The 15,136-nt window shown below is 40.1% G+C and overlaps 1 protein-coding gene across 13 annotated transcripts in view; it reads left to right on the forward strand.

Moving 5' to 3' along the window:
- Positions 1 to 3,710, forward strand: part of Shaker (potassium voltage-gated channel protein Shaker) — a 185,314-nt gene extending 181,604 nt beyond the window's left edge. For all 13 annotated transcript variants that reach the window (XM_072022404.1, XM_072022406.1, XM_072022403.1 and 10 more), the window contains one exon: positions 125 to 3,710. The gene's annotated coding sequence lies outside the window, so the exon portion shown is untranslated. The remainder of the gene's footprint in view (positions 1 to 124) is intronic.
- The last annotated feature ends 11,426 nt before the right edge of the window (positions 3,711 to 15,136 follow it).

Below are 15,136 nucleotides of genomic sequence, written 5' to 3' on the forward strand. Positions count from 1 at the left end.
CGTTAGGCATAGTTTGCATACCTGACGATACTTTGACGGTATCATTGACGCTAGACATGCTATCTACGATCGAAACGATTGGAAGGAGGATGAGAATATTAAAAGAAGGTTCGTATGATTACAGTGAAGGAGACGGTGGCAACGTGGTGGCCAATGCTGGAACGGTTATCGAGAAACAGCTGCAGCTTGCTACGGTGCCTGACGTAGGCCTCCTTCACACGTCGTCGTAGTCGCGCTAGCTGCGAGCGCTAGCGATAGCGCGTGTACGCGTGCGCGCTGACTGTTGGATTGCACGCGGCTGCGCATGCGCGCACGTGCGCGCCAACCCGCCGTCTGTCCATAGTCTGTCAATACGAGGGGTGCTTCCAATCCATTACCACGTGTCAACGAGAGATAAGAAAGGACGAGAAATAACGGAGAAATTCAACGACCAAGAATCGGCTGACTAATACGGGTGCCACTTAATTTCTTCCATCGGCGCAGCGCGAAAAATCGAAGATACCCGTCGGCGGAACAAGAGAAAGATAAGAAAGAAACGCGATGAGGCAAAGTGGGAAGAAAAAGGGAAAATGTGGAGGAACGAGTTTAAACGAGTATCTGCAGGCGTAACGATAAAAACCCGAGACAAGGGTGGGAAAGCGATAAACGAGGAAACTGGTGGCGACAGTTTTGAGGAGGAACCGTGCGTGGAGAACGAGAGGACAGCCGTTTCGGAGGTGTTCACGATACACACGCACCCCGCGTAGGGACCTACGTGCTAATAAGGGGATGGAGCAGGATATTTCAGTCGCGCGTCCACTCCCCACACCACCGACTCCAGTGTTCAATACAAATGGTAACAAATAAATAAAAAGTAACAAATAAACGGTATAAATGAAACGAAGGGAAGAGAATTAAGTCGCGGCGGCTTCGCGAATTAAGAAAGAAAAAAGAAAAAAAAAGGAAAAAAAAGAAAAAAAATACATAAGAGAACGTGGTCGAGCCCTTACCTCCTGCGATGTTCACGTACGCGCCATGCCAGGATGGCGGATCGAAGGGGGATCGGCCGGCAACGAAACCAGGGGAATCGTACCAGATAATACTAATTAATTATATTATCGATGTAATTATATCGAGTACACGTAGGCGAAGGTACGTTAAACAAGCAGAACAAGTAAATAAATAAAAGATATTCGTTTTAATGATTATAACACTGCGCGAAAACGGACGAAGCCACGATCGAACGGAAGAGGAGAACAAGACAGGGGAGAGAAGAACGGAAGGAAAATGGTGATGGTGCTCGCGGTGAGAGGACAGACTTTTGAAGACGATATCGGTAGGTGGTTGCACGGCGAGCAGCTAAGCAAACAAAGTGTGTTTCACAGCGGAGAAACAGTATTTTTCACTGAGGACAAATATTCAAAGTACAGCGACATTAAGTCGCACGTACTTCGATCCGAGAGACCGTTGGAATGCAATTCGTTTTTCGGAGCGTAACACTTTACTCGTACCTGCATACGGATAACACCGACACATACACAAACATGCACGCGCGCGTGCGCGCGCACACACACACAAACAAACAAACAAACACGCAGATATATACATGTACGAAGTTAGTAGCGTGACCACAAGCCACGTTTGTACAATTTCGGAGAATAGGCGTGCGTTGCTCTCGTTCAACCATTAAGTAGCCGTCGATCGTGCACGATTTACGGACTAAGAGTAACAACACACAGATAACGTGGAATAACTGCGCCATATGAAGAGATTCTAACGGTGGGATCGTTTCAAGTTTTACGCTACATCGGTGGCCGCGCTTTCCAACGCGATTACATCAAATTGTCGTAGCATTTATAATGGAAAGATAGTTGCACCGATGTTCCTCTAAAGCTTGCGGCGAACGGATCGTTCATCTTCGTGCACGTTCGAGATACGCGCGAATCGGAGAACGAGTCGACTAAAAAGCTCCGCGAACAATTATTTTCGTATGGGCGAATGAGGGATTCCGCTTTATCGTAGGATGTCGGTGACGCGACGAGTTTGCGGAACCGATAGCTCGAAAAGATAGTGCTTGCACGAAGAAAAGCGACTAGCAATAGGTGGAAAGTTGCGACGAATGACCGGAAACGTGTCTGCCGATGGTGCGTACTATCGTGTTCATGGTCCCGATCTCGCGACGAGTGTCATCAACTGTGAAGAGACAGAGAGAGAAAGTGGAGTAGTATAGAAAGCAGTATCACGCAGAGATTCAGTTTTAGCGAAGCTAATTCGCCAACATTTTGTAATCGAGTTGCGAATTCGATTTTGTGTTCAGATTAGGGGGCAGAGGAAAATAAAACACAAGACAGAGATAGGAGATAGTGGTAATTGCGCGTTAATGGTTCAATTAAAGCCGATAATTTCCGGATTTCGTTTCTTTTTCTGTCGCAGATTTGCTGACTCTCTCGTTTGCGTTCCGGCAAGCAAATTCGCTAAGATTCTTGCCCTTTCGATCGAGCGCGCAGCTGTAAAACATAGAATTATAGAACGGTGATAAAGTCCGTCGTTACACGTATATCGAATAGTTTCGATGAATGCCAAATTGCAAAGCAGTATTTCAAGTTATCTTTACAAATATCGCTCCACTTACAAAACGAATAGACGATCGAAAGGGAAGAAGAACGACGAGTAACGAGAATCTAATCTCGACGATCAAGATTATTTTCTCTTGCTGGCTTGTTTCGCCATTATCTTGCAATTACACGTGGGAAAAGTATGAAGCGATCAAGGGATTAAAGGACAGTCGCTAGGATAGGAATGCGTAAAAGAGAGGGAGAAAAATACAGCGGTGCGAGAGAAATCGTACAAGTAGGAAGAAAATGGCGGGGCGAGTTGGTGAAAAACGAATTGATAGGCCAGTCGGTGCTCGATACGAAGCAACAACACTTTCCCTATCTCTTCGCTGTCGTCTCGATGTTTCGCCTCTTTCCCGGTGGAAAAAGCGCATCACAAAATCGCAAAGACTGCCATTTCACCATTCTCAGTAAAAACGAAATAAGAAGAAAAGAACATCGCGTAACGATATCTACGATTATTTCGAGAACATCGTCCATGCTCGAATATTTTCCGCTTAGATCGACCCTTCCAACTGCCGCGTTGTACAACGGGCCGTATCATTGTGACCGAACGATTCGAAAAACGGTCACAATTGTTTTTGTAAGTCGCGATAGAACCCGTCGATTCGTCAGAATCTATCCGCATTGAAGTCATCGTAAGAAGACTTACGTAAGTTCGCCGTTCAAGAAAACGTGATGTTTCGATGCCATTAGTGTCCGATTAAACGAAAGGACGAATCGAAAGGTTAATTTCGACGATTCTCTTTAGCGGCGAGTGGATCGCGACGCGCAATTTTCTCTCTACGTTAAAAAAAAAAAAAAAAACAAAAAAAGAAAACTCGGCTACCGTTGTACGTACCAGCTGATGGGCGATATCGTTAATTCTAAACCGATAAACAAAGACATTTCTTCGAGAAGTCGGAACGCGACCCACACTTATCTCTACGGATAATCGACTACGATGAAGGAGGAAGTCTGACGTTGCAACACAAAAGTGAACACATTAGATGTAAATTAAAAGCTAATTAAAAAAGAAAAAAAGGAAAGAATAATATATCGTAACGCGCGATCTATCAAAACAAAATGAACAAAGTAATAAGACGCAAGTAAGCAAAGAAAAAAAATAAATAAAAAGCGATTCCATTACTCGATTTATTAGATCTTAGATGCGAGTTTTACCGAGGAATATTTCATCTATCTTTTATTAGACGAAACGAGCAAAGGCTAGACGAAGCGAGACTTTCACGTTGTGTACGAAAGAGAGAAAGAGAGCGCGAGAATGGCTATGAGAAAATGAAAGTGTAATTGCACGTGAGTTTTTAAGGGAAAATCGAAGAGCGCGTGTCGATGATTCAAAATCGGAAATGCGTGTGAGCGAAGTTCCGTGTGCGTGACGATGAAAGCGAATGATCGAGGAGCGTGTGTAACGAGAGCGATGTGTAACAGATTTGAAAAAAAAAAAAACAATAATTATACAGAGATTTACGTTACGAGCCTTTATTACGATACTTGAACTTTTCGCCTCGCTACTTTAGTTAGAAAAAGGAAAATTTTAAGACGCGCATTATAAATTACCAGCCTAGCTAAATCCAACAAGTGAAAAAATGCAAAATAACTGCGCGGAAGATAAATTTATTATTATTAAAATTAGTACTACTGTTATAAATCTATTAACTAAACATACTATTACTACTATTACTATTATATTACTACTACTACTACTACAACTACTACTACCACTACAACTACTACTACCACCACCACCATCACTACTACTACTATACTACTACTACTATTACTGCTATTACTACCACTACTACTACTACTACTAGTACTACTACTGCTACTGCTACTACTACCACCACCACCACCACCATCACTACTACTACTATACTACTACTACTACTGCTATTACTACCACTACTACTACTACTACTAGTACTACTACTGCTACTGCTACTACTGTTACTGCTACTATTACTATTACGGCAACTACCGCTATTGATACTGTTAGCATTTCCATTTCCTGTTGCTGATACTACTACTACTACTGTTACTACCACCATCACCACTACTACTATTGCTACCACTACTGCTGCTGCTGCTAGTGTTACTACTATTATTACTCTTACTATTACTATTACTACTACTATTACTATTACTATTGCTATTACTACTACTACTACTGCTGCTGTTGCTACTACCACTACTACTACCACTACCATTACTACTACCACTACCTCTAGCACTACTACCACTAGTACTACTACTAGTAGTTCTACCACCACCACTATTACTATTACTACTATTACTACTATTACTACTACTACTACTACTACTACTACTACTACTACTACTACTACTACTAATCTTCTACTGCTGCTGCTGCTATTACTACCACTACCACTACTATTACCACTACCACTACTACTACCACTACCACTATTACTACTACTACTATTACTACTACTACTGCTACTACTACTACTACTATTACTACCGTCATCGTTACACTACTACTGTTGCATATTATTACTAACTATCAACAGTAGTGTGGCCATTATTTCCGTTGTTATTATTATCTGCGTCTGTTATTATTATTACTACTATTATTGCTGCAACTGCTGATACTATTACTACTGCTACGACTACCAATACTGTACGCTGTTACTATTACTATTACTATTGATACTAGCACTAAATACGACTACAACTACTACTGTTACTATCGACGTGAGGAGGAAGATGAATATGGCGAAATGATATTTAGTTAACGAGATGAGAAACTAAACTCTGTTAGACGGTCATAGCTGTTAGAGGTATAAATAGAGCATAGATAGGTAGCTAGGTAGTTGGTACGGTATCAAGGTATGGTATCGTTACAAGTGGAATTATCGAGTAATCGTTATGAAATTCCCGATTCCTTTTTAGATCAATATGCGAAAGAGGCTGGTTTTGTATGTTAGACTGGATCGGTGATATGCCAACACATATATACACGCGCACACATACATACTTTTACAAATACACAAGTTCGAGAAGCCAATGCGTTGTTATTCCGTTCGGTTGCCATCGGCAGACTTTTGTCGTCCGTAAAACTAAAACTTGACGAAAGGAGGATGAGCTTTCACCTCGATCGGGGTTTCGTCGTCGGAGATCGCGGGCCAAAACAAACCTTTCTACGATCGTTTGTACGTTTTCTTAAGAATTTTCAGCTTTTTAACCAACACTCTTTCTCCATTTTTGCTTGAATACGCTCGAGGCTGCGTTTCTCTTGAAGCGAGACAACTGCGTCTAGCAAACGAGTCGATTCTCTCTCGGCATGATCAACCACTTCGGCACGTGGTCGATATAGAAAATTGATCGATCTCCGACATCAAGCGTCCCACCTGCCACGAGTCAAACAAACAATCTTTCGAACTTCCATTGCATTCCGTTGCGTCTAGTAACTATTTTGAGAGCCGAAAGACCGATCGAACCAATCAATCCACCTTTAACAACAATAAACAGAACAGAAGAAGAAATGAAGCAAATCAAATCCGTGTTAATTAAGATCCTATGATATTTACACTGCGTTCCATTTAGTATTGCACAAGAGTGGCGCTGCAACATAGCGATTCAGCGAGAACGGTATGTCGAGTGCAGGTGGCCGCCGACACCTCGCCTTCTTTTACCTTCTCGACGTAAGCGTAAAAGTCGTTAGCGAGAATGCTGTTCATTTTGTACAACAATCGATGTATATTTCCTCGCGTAAAATAAATGGATGGTATCGCTAGCCGGCAAATGCGAACGAAACGAACGAGCGAAAAAACAACAAAAAAAAAAAAAAGAAACAACAGCAAAAAAAATAAGAAAAAATAATGTTCCTTCGTGCTAGAACCTGCGTGCTTGCAAAAGGATGCCAACTGTTGAACTTGTCGCTCTGCCAAATTCACATGGCTCCACTCCGGCAAATCTTGCATATTGCGATTAGTCGGATCGATCGCTGATCGTCGCTCGTCCAACCGTTTCTCTTCGCATCATCCGGCTTTGACAACCGGCTGCTGGTGCTAGGAAAAATGTAAAAAGGCAGAGCGAAACTAAGAATGAGTGACTGAGAGAGAAAGAGAAAGAGAAAGAGACTCGGAAAGGGTGAGATGAAAGTGAGGAGGCGCGTGAGTTGTGAGGAAGGAAGTGTGAAACAAGGAGGACGGGTGACTGAAACGATCAAGACAAAAGAGTCCAGCATGCATTCCAATGTAACTAACTGAAAATTATTCTAGAGAAAGAGAGAGAGAGAGGGAGAGAAAGAGAGAGAGAGAGAAAGAGCTAGTCTGCTATGAAGCTAATTACCTATATTCCGCTGTCGCCGCGTCGTGCCGTAGAGAACGAACAATTTGTTATTAAACTTAATGCTACTTAACGCGAGAAATACGAGATATGCGCACCGTCACGTTTTCTTTTCGCAGCAAGAACGCCGAGTAAACTGTGGTTTCGCAATCAGCCTGGGCTAGAGCTTACTAACTTAACGAAACAGTCGTACGAATAATTAGCGATGGCAGGTTCGTCGAGCATCCCCTGTTACGCTACATTTGTCATAGACAAATCTCCATCGCTTTTCCATTCGATATTCCTTGATAAAATTACCCATGGTTAGGCGAATAATCGGTGATAAGTTTAAAAGAGTTTCACAGTTTGTAAAAAAGAGCGTAGCTCGTGGGAGGAAAATTTGAAAGAAAACAGGGGATGGTCGAGTGTTGATCGCATGGCTTATGGCGCGTATCATAGTTTAAAGAAGAAGAAGATAGAAGCGAGTACGACCACTCGTAGATCGAGCGAATCACGCTTTCCAGTGGTATAGTTAGATATTACAATTGGCACTAAACGAGGCAACTATCTGATACGCCGTGATAATTTTAGAAAATGAAAGATTAACGTTCGTTGTCAGTGACAGTTGCACTGACTTCAGCCAGATCGTGCGCTGAATTACTCCAACGAAAACGGTGGATAGCAATTCGTTTCTGCGTTACACGCGCAATATACGTCTATCCGTGTAGAACGAGAGGAAGGAACAAGCAAATAGGAATTATGTACACGTATATTTAAAACGTAACTTGAACGAGGAAGGGAACGAAGGCCGAACTAATTGAAGGAGAAATACTGAGAAATCGGTTTTTAACGAGAAAGTAATAAAGCAACGTTGCTACGTACGTTTACGAGCGCATACGTAAATACGTGGAGAGACGAACGGACAAAGAACAAACACAAATAGCAACACGAACAAACAGGAACACACACACACACACACACACACACACACACACACACAAAACATGTGTACACACAATGGGCACGATTAAGCTATGTATAGTAGGCCACGCGAGAAACGAAGAAAGCTGAACAGACAAGAAAGAAAGAAGAGAAAGAAACGAGAAAAAAAGTCCATTGGAAACGAGGGCGGCAATGCGGTGGCGGCTGCCTCTGCCACTCTAGTTGATCGGGATTCGTTTTATTAATTAATTAATTACTGAATTAATTAATTAATCGAGAACTCATTTATATAGTGTTGAGCACTGTTTTAAGTGCTTTTCATTTTTTGGCTGTGTGAAGCTTCAACTGAAGTAATTTAAAGGGGAGAAAAAAAAATGATGTAATTATCGTATTGGCTTTGCATAATCACTCTCGACAATTTTTCTGACGCAAGGAAAATAAACTAAATAATGAATAACAATATTAATAATAATAGAAATAATAATAATAATAATAATAATAATGATAATGACTTCATAAGTAAAACCGTAAAATACTAGATACGAAAGCCGAATAAAAATATACCTATGCGCGCAGAGAGAGTTATTCAGCAAAGATGAAACCATGATTAATAATAATGAATAATAATAATAATAATAATAACAACAACAATAAATAAGAAGTAATGGGAAATAATAATAATAATAATAACAACAACAACAACAACAACATTAGTACTAATATGTAATAATAACGCTAATACTAATAATAGTAATAATTAATGTGTAATTATATAACAAGTAATAATAACAATACTAATAATAATAATAAAAATAATAATAATCGATAAGTAATGAACGCTACATCTCCCTCGGTACGTTATACATATTATAATTCCGTATCTCCGTTTGTACGCATTTTAACAAATGAAAACAAGAATTACTACAGGATATATTTAAACAAGCAAAGAAAAAGATGTATAAATAACAAAATACTATACTCTTAACGGTACTAGTTCAGATAAACATCCTGCCGAGTTGCCCCGGGTTACGCTAAGAGCCACCTGGCCTGCATTAAAACAAAAAAGAAAAAAAAATACTACGTTTATAAGCGCTAAGAAAAGCTAAACCGATCGCCTTACAGAGTGGGACACGATAATAACAGACAACATAAGGAAGATATTTAAAAAAAAACAGTCGATTAAACGCGTAAATACTACCGTAAAGTCAGTACACAGTCGGCATGCACGTGAACACGTACACACGCACACGTTCATACAGGATATAATATACACACACGTACTCGTACGAAACACAAACGCATATAAAAGTAACTCGTATACATACGCGGAAAGGGTATAGAATGATAAAAAAAAAAAAAAAAAAAAAAAAAGAAAAAAAAACGAAGAGAAAGAAACACATAATAATCTATTTTTCGCCCGAGCAAAGTGATTCTATAACGTAAATTGTATTGTATCGTTAACGAGGAGGAAACGAAAGAAAGAATGGCTAATTTTTCTAATGAACATACCGCAAGCCTCGACAGCAAAACGGTGTCTCTTTTTTTTCTTTTTTTTTTCTAATCGTACTCTGCTGACGATAAGAGTTTTGTAAATCTAATCTACTATTTCTATACATTCAAGCGTTTTGTAAGGTGTCGCGCAATTGCAACTGCGAAAGGGTCAAAATACGATAGCACAGCAGAGACCGCGGTCGTCGGCCGATCTCCGCACGAATCTCGTGGCTCGCGTTGAGATCGAGTACATAGCGAATCAAAAACAAACGTGTTGTTGAAAGCTTGGCAACATTTCGTCGGCCGCGAACGCGAACTCGAAACACCACCTCTTCGCTTTCCCCTGCATCTAGTCCGAATTTTTGTCTAGCGCGCGGCCCGTGCGCCCACGCACACCCACGCGCCTCACACTCGCATCATTCTCGCACCGGAATTCGCTTCAACGAGCTGTCTGATTCGACTGCCACTTTTTACTCGCGAGTTGACAGTTTCTCCGCGAACGCGCTCGAGCGTCCAGCCGAACCGCATCCCGCTCGTTCATTCAAATTGCCAATCGACAATGCGCTTCCACGACGCATCCTCCTCTTTGTACAGTTTACAAATACACTTATTCGCGTTCACTTTTTCGCGTGTGGCAAAGAAAGGAAAGAAGGCAAGAAGGAAGGGAACGGAAGGGGGAAGGAAAGAACGAGACATAGGCGTAGTTCAGCTCGACGATCGGATTTCAAATTGATTCCCGTCGATTAATCGCCGCGAATGAACGAAATGCCACGCTTGTTCGATAGAGCGGCGGATGGCGCGAGATCGGCGGCCGATCGACGCGTTGCGACGCTTAACAATTTTCCTTTAGCTGCTTCTAAAGTGGAAAACAATGGCATAATAAAAACAGTGGACGACAGGAGCGCGAGAAACCGGGAGGCGCGTTTACGCGAGAACGAACAAGATAACGGGAATGGTTTGAGGTTCGAACGTGCTTAACGAGGCACGGAAACCGAGTTCCGTTCGCAAGCCGGGTACCAAGGCACTCAGGGCAACGATTAATATCGATCAACTTATTTGTACGATGATCTAGGCTATTTACGTTGTATGTCCATGATGCCGGAAAAGATATAAACGATGCATTTGTAGGCATTAAAAAAAAAAAGCAAAGTAAATAAATAAGGCGACGCGCGTTGCCTTCTCTAAACAAGATATAACATTTTGAATAAAAAAATAAGTATATAAATATAAATATAAATATATATATATATATATATATATATATATATATATATATATATATATATAGCGATTACGGAGTACATAGGTGGAAATGGAAACTTATTTCCCCTGTGGCTGACTGCTGCGCGCGATTACGAAGCTAAAACAGCGTGATGTTCGGTTACTTTTCTACAAAGCAAATTTTAATTTTAATTCGCGAAATTGCCTGTATCGTTGGAAATCTGGTGATAATATTTTCGTTCGAATGCAAACGAAACGCTTGGATCTCGTGACACGAGCTCTGCGTTATCGGTGAATCTTCTAAACGACGTACTTTCGATTCGACGCAATTTGTCTTGCAGCGTGTTCGCGTCCACTAGCCAGCCCTATCGTCGTTGCATCTACAAGTTTCTACCATAGTAAATGGAAGCCCGTTTGTCACTGAAAGTAAAAATCACAATAATTGGTTTCTCTCGATAAAGCGATGAAGAAATGGGCCAGGGAAGGAGAACGTAATAGACGACGCGAACCGTGAAGAGGAGATAAAGGCGTGGTAAAGACGAGATAAGCAGACGCGAGGAAAGTCTTTAAGAAACGATCGAGATACCTACGAGTGTGACTCGTAAGCGAAGATTAATTATATCGGGTGCTCGAAACGAGAGAAGAAGAAGGAAAAGGCGATGATCACGCATAATATTTTTAGAAACTCGCGCGAGATAGGAAGGGAAACGGCGTTACGGTAGTAGAAGGAAACGACAGGAGGGAAGATAGAAGAGAAATAGGCATTCAATGATAAACAGAATTTACTATCTATTTGTCGATTAAAATTCACCAGTCGAAAAGAGAAAAAAAAGCGGAAACAATATGAAGGAGAGAAAAAAATGATTACTACTTATCGATTAGCTATAAAACATTATTAAGGGCAGATATGTAGTACTCATATAGTCTATTTGTTAATGTTTCAGATATTTTATTAAATGTTGATATAATGTACTACGACATTCCTTGTTTGTGCCGGAATCCCCGCAATCTAGTGTTTAAACGAAAAGTAAAAAAGCAAAAAAAAAAAAGATAAGAAGAAGAAGATGAACCGAGAAGAGAAAGAGAGAGAGAGAGAGACGATACGTAAAAATGAAACTAAAACAGGAAGGCAAATACAAACGAATGCTCCACCCGTGTCAACCGATGTACTTAAACGTTACTCGAATATCGATCGATCGGTTAATCGTTCGTTAAGATGAAAGCAGAATGAAAGAATGCAAAGGAAAAAAAAACATCATTGAAACTACGTATATAGACGTACGCATAATTATATTATACATCTCAATAGTTCCCTACACGATGCCTTCGTACAATCGAGTCGGCAATTCGCGTATACACAAGAGATGCAAAAATCGCGCCGATTTACGATAATGGAAGGATAGAAAAAAAAAGGTGAATAGGGCGGGGGGAGGGAGGATAGCGAGCGAACGAACTAATTTCCATGAAGAAAAGAGCGGACAAGAAATATTTTATTACGTGTATAATGTATACTAGCCATAACGCGCCCGTCAACGAGATCCCCTAACTACTTTTTTATTGGCATGCATTATCTTCGAAATCATCGAAACATTCCTTGAGAAAAATTGTAACACGCGACAACGTCCTTTATCCGTTCAATTTTTCACGCGATCGGCGCCAAGAGTTTAGCGGATTGTAAAATATTGCACGTTGTTTAAACTTAATTAAATTAAACTTTAAATCGTTACGCAATCGTTTGATTTCGATTTCCTTTGCGTTACATCGATCTTGAACTAAATCTAATTTTATTCATAGCGTTTTTTATTTATTTAATTTTAAGTGCAGTGATTTGTTGTGATTTAAAATTAAGGAAATTCGCTATATTATGAACATCCGCTAAAACACCGACGAACTTTCCTATGCCTTACTCGATACACGTTGATATCGCTGAATAAGTTCGTTGAATTGGCCGGTCGTGGAAACGCGATGCACAAAGTGAGACAAGGTTTCTCCGCGAGAGGAGAAGAAAATTGAACGGATGTACGCGTACGGAGCGTTTCTTTTTGCATGAGGGGTCGACTGGCGTTCGTAACGTTAAAATCGCGAACAAGGGCAAAGGGATAAAAGAAGAGAGAAAGGTGGAGAGAATGTGCGAGAGCGATGGAGTTAGAGAGAGCGTTGGAAAGATCATAGGAGGCTCGACAGAGGTACGAAGGGTGTTTACGATAGAAAAATCTTGGTCCGTTGCGCAGCAAGAAGGCAACAGCGATTATGAATATATTTATAGGAACGCGAGACTTTCGTATATGTAGAATCGAAAGGTCACACGGCTGCGCTCACGAATAATTTTGTAACGTTTTATAAATAAATTGGCATATCGACTTTATCAATCGGAAACGAATGAAAGAGAGGAAACCTTCCCTCCGGAAATAAAAAGGAAGAAAAGTCGGAGAAGGAACGAAAGTGGGAGCGAATGCTAGCGAGAGGAAAACGAAAAAAAGAAAGACGCGTAAATAAATTAATTCTCACTTCTCCATCGATGAACGCTCTGCTGGTTTGGAGCTGTAGTCATATCGTTAGTGTATAAGTCTGTATGTGACGATGTTAATTATTGTAATATAAAGAAAAGAGCAAGATGAAAAAGAAGAAACCAAACCATTATTACTACGTAGGAGCATTTCAAATGAAAATTAACGGATGGTGTTTAAAGGAGAACAGAGAAACGGATAACGACGCTATTTGTCTGGTATTACCAGGCATGCCTCAAAATAGATTTTTTATAAATCGCAAAAATCTGTTTCCGACCTTTTTCATTGAATATTCTCATATTCGAGACTTGACTCTCTCCGTTTCTGTTTTTCGCAATGTGGACCGCATTTACTTGAGAAAACGAACGAGCGAACGAAAGAGGGAAAGAGAGAGAGAGAGAGAGTGAGAGAAAGTAACAGAGAGAGAGAGAGAGAGAGAGAGAGAGAGTGAACGAAACAGAAAGAGTGAAAGGCGGGGCGAATGAGAGAGAGAAAGCGTGATAAAATTGGTAATATATGAAAAAGAGAGCGTGAAAATAAATATGAGGAAAGATAAAGTGCATTAGTGCGATCAGAAGCAAAGATAACGAAAAAATGAATACAGAAAGGAAATGAATGAGAAACAGAATGTGTGTGAAAAATGATAAGACGAGAGAGAAGAAAAAAAACAAGAGAGAGATGAAGAAGCAATCGCACCTCGACCGAATTTAAACCTATAATTTCCTCTCACACCTTTGCGCAGTGTTTTGGGCCTTTCCGTCCAATACGCGATGTACCACTGTCATTATTTATTTAATTTTTGCAATCTACGTACAATAAAATTGTTGTTGCTGAAACGATAAGTGTAAATGTGTATACTGTACATTCAACCTTCGTTTTAAAATCACCATTAAGATCTCACTGGACCAGGATTCCTGCCGTCCTGGCGTGTGTTGTAATTGTACATGTACATATACATGCGTATTTTTTAATATCAGACGGTAATTTACTCGATAATTAGGATCGCTTATTAGAGTATATATGTATGTATATATGCATACATACGTACGTACATAAGATATAATATATATGTACACATATGCATCCGTACATGTGTGTATGTATATGTATACATATATGTACACATATATGAAAAAAAGAAAAATGAGAGCGGCATTCCCGACGCCGATGTCTGCGATGAACGATCTCCGAAAGGAATAAAGCACTTTCACGTAGTATTGTGTTTCTCTCATTACCCTTGTATTCCTAATCATTACAGAGATTGATTTCTTAAATGGTATCCGCAGAAATCCAGCTAACGGCAACTTCTATTCTTATGAAGTATCGTCGAAAATTTCAACTTCTCGTTTAAAAGTTATAAACTACTCTAAAATCTTTTAACTTTGATACTCGTAACTATTACATCCTTCTTTCAATTACAATGTCTTCTAAATGCTTTGCGCCTTTTACGTTTTAAAGCTTTTATAATATTCGTGTAAATGAGTCACATTTGATATCAAATAAAAGTATCGTATCATTGACGAGATACATTAAGTCAATGACCATACTCACCAAAGCTTTGTATCGATTCTACCGTTACCGATACAGTAAAAAATAATATTACGATGCCATCTATACTCAGAATTTAAACTATCTATGATTAATTCCTGTGGAATAAAATTCTATAAGATTTCCTATATTTCCTATACTCGTCTGCGATTATACCACAGATGAGATATATATAGAATAGATGTGACCATTGGCTTCTGTAGACGTGACTGGTAGACATGATCGATGGACGTAACCATTAGATGTGACATTATGACATCATTGACTACCTTGTCGGTGTGATGACATCACTAATTAAGGACAGAATAGACGTGATATTAAGTGGGACTTTGTATCCCAGGTTCTGAAATACCAGTTTGGAAAATATCTGAGTGTTTCCTACGCCCTCTGCGATTTGCCACAGCCAATACAAGAAATATCACAGATAACTTATTTTTAATTTCACTGGAAAATTTAGTTCCAATTTAAACCACTATCATAGACGAGGTACAGAAATAGACATGATATTCAATGCTTTCACAAGCTTCACGTTTTGAGGATCAT

The sequence above is a fragment of the Bombus fervidus genome, chromosome 2 (assembly GCF_041682495.2).
Source record: "Bombus fervidus isolate BK054 chromosome 2, iyBomFerv1, whole genome shotgun sequence".
Taxonomy (NCBI): domain Eukaryota; kingdom Metazoa; phylum Arthropoda; class Insecta; order Hymenoptera; family Apidae; genus Bombus; species Bombus fervidus.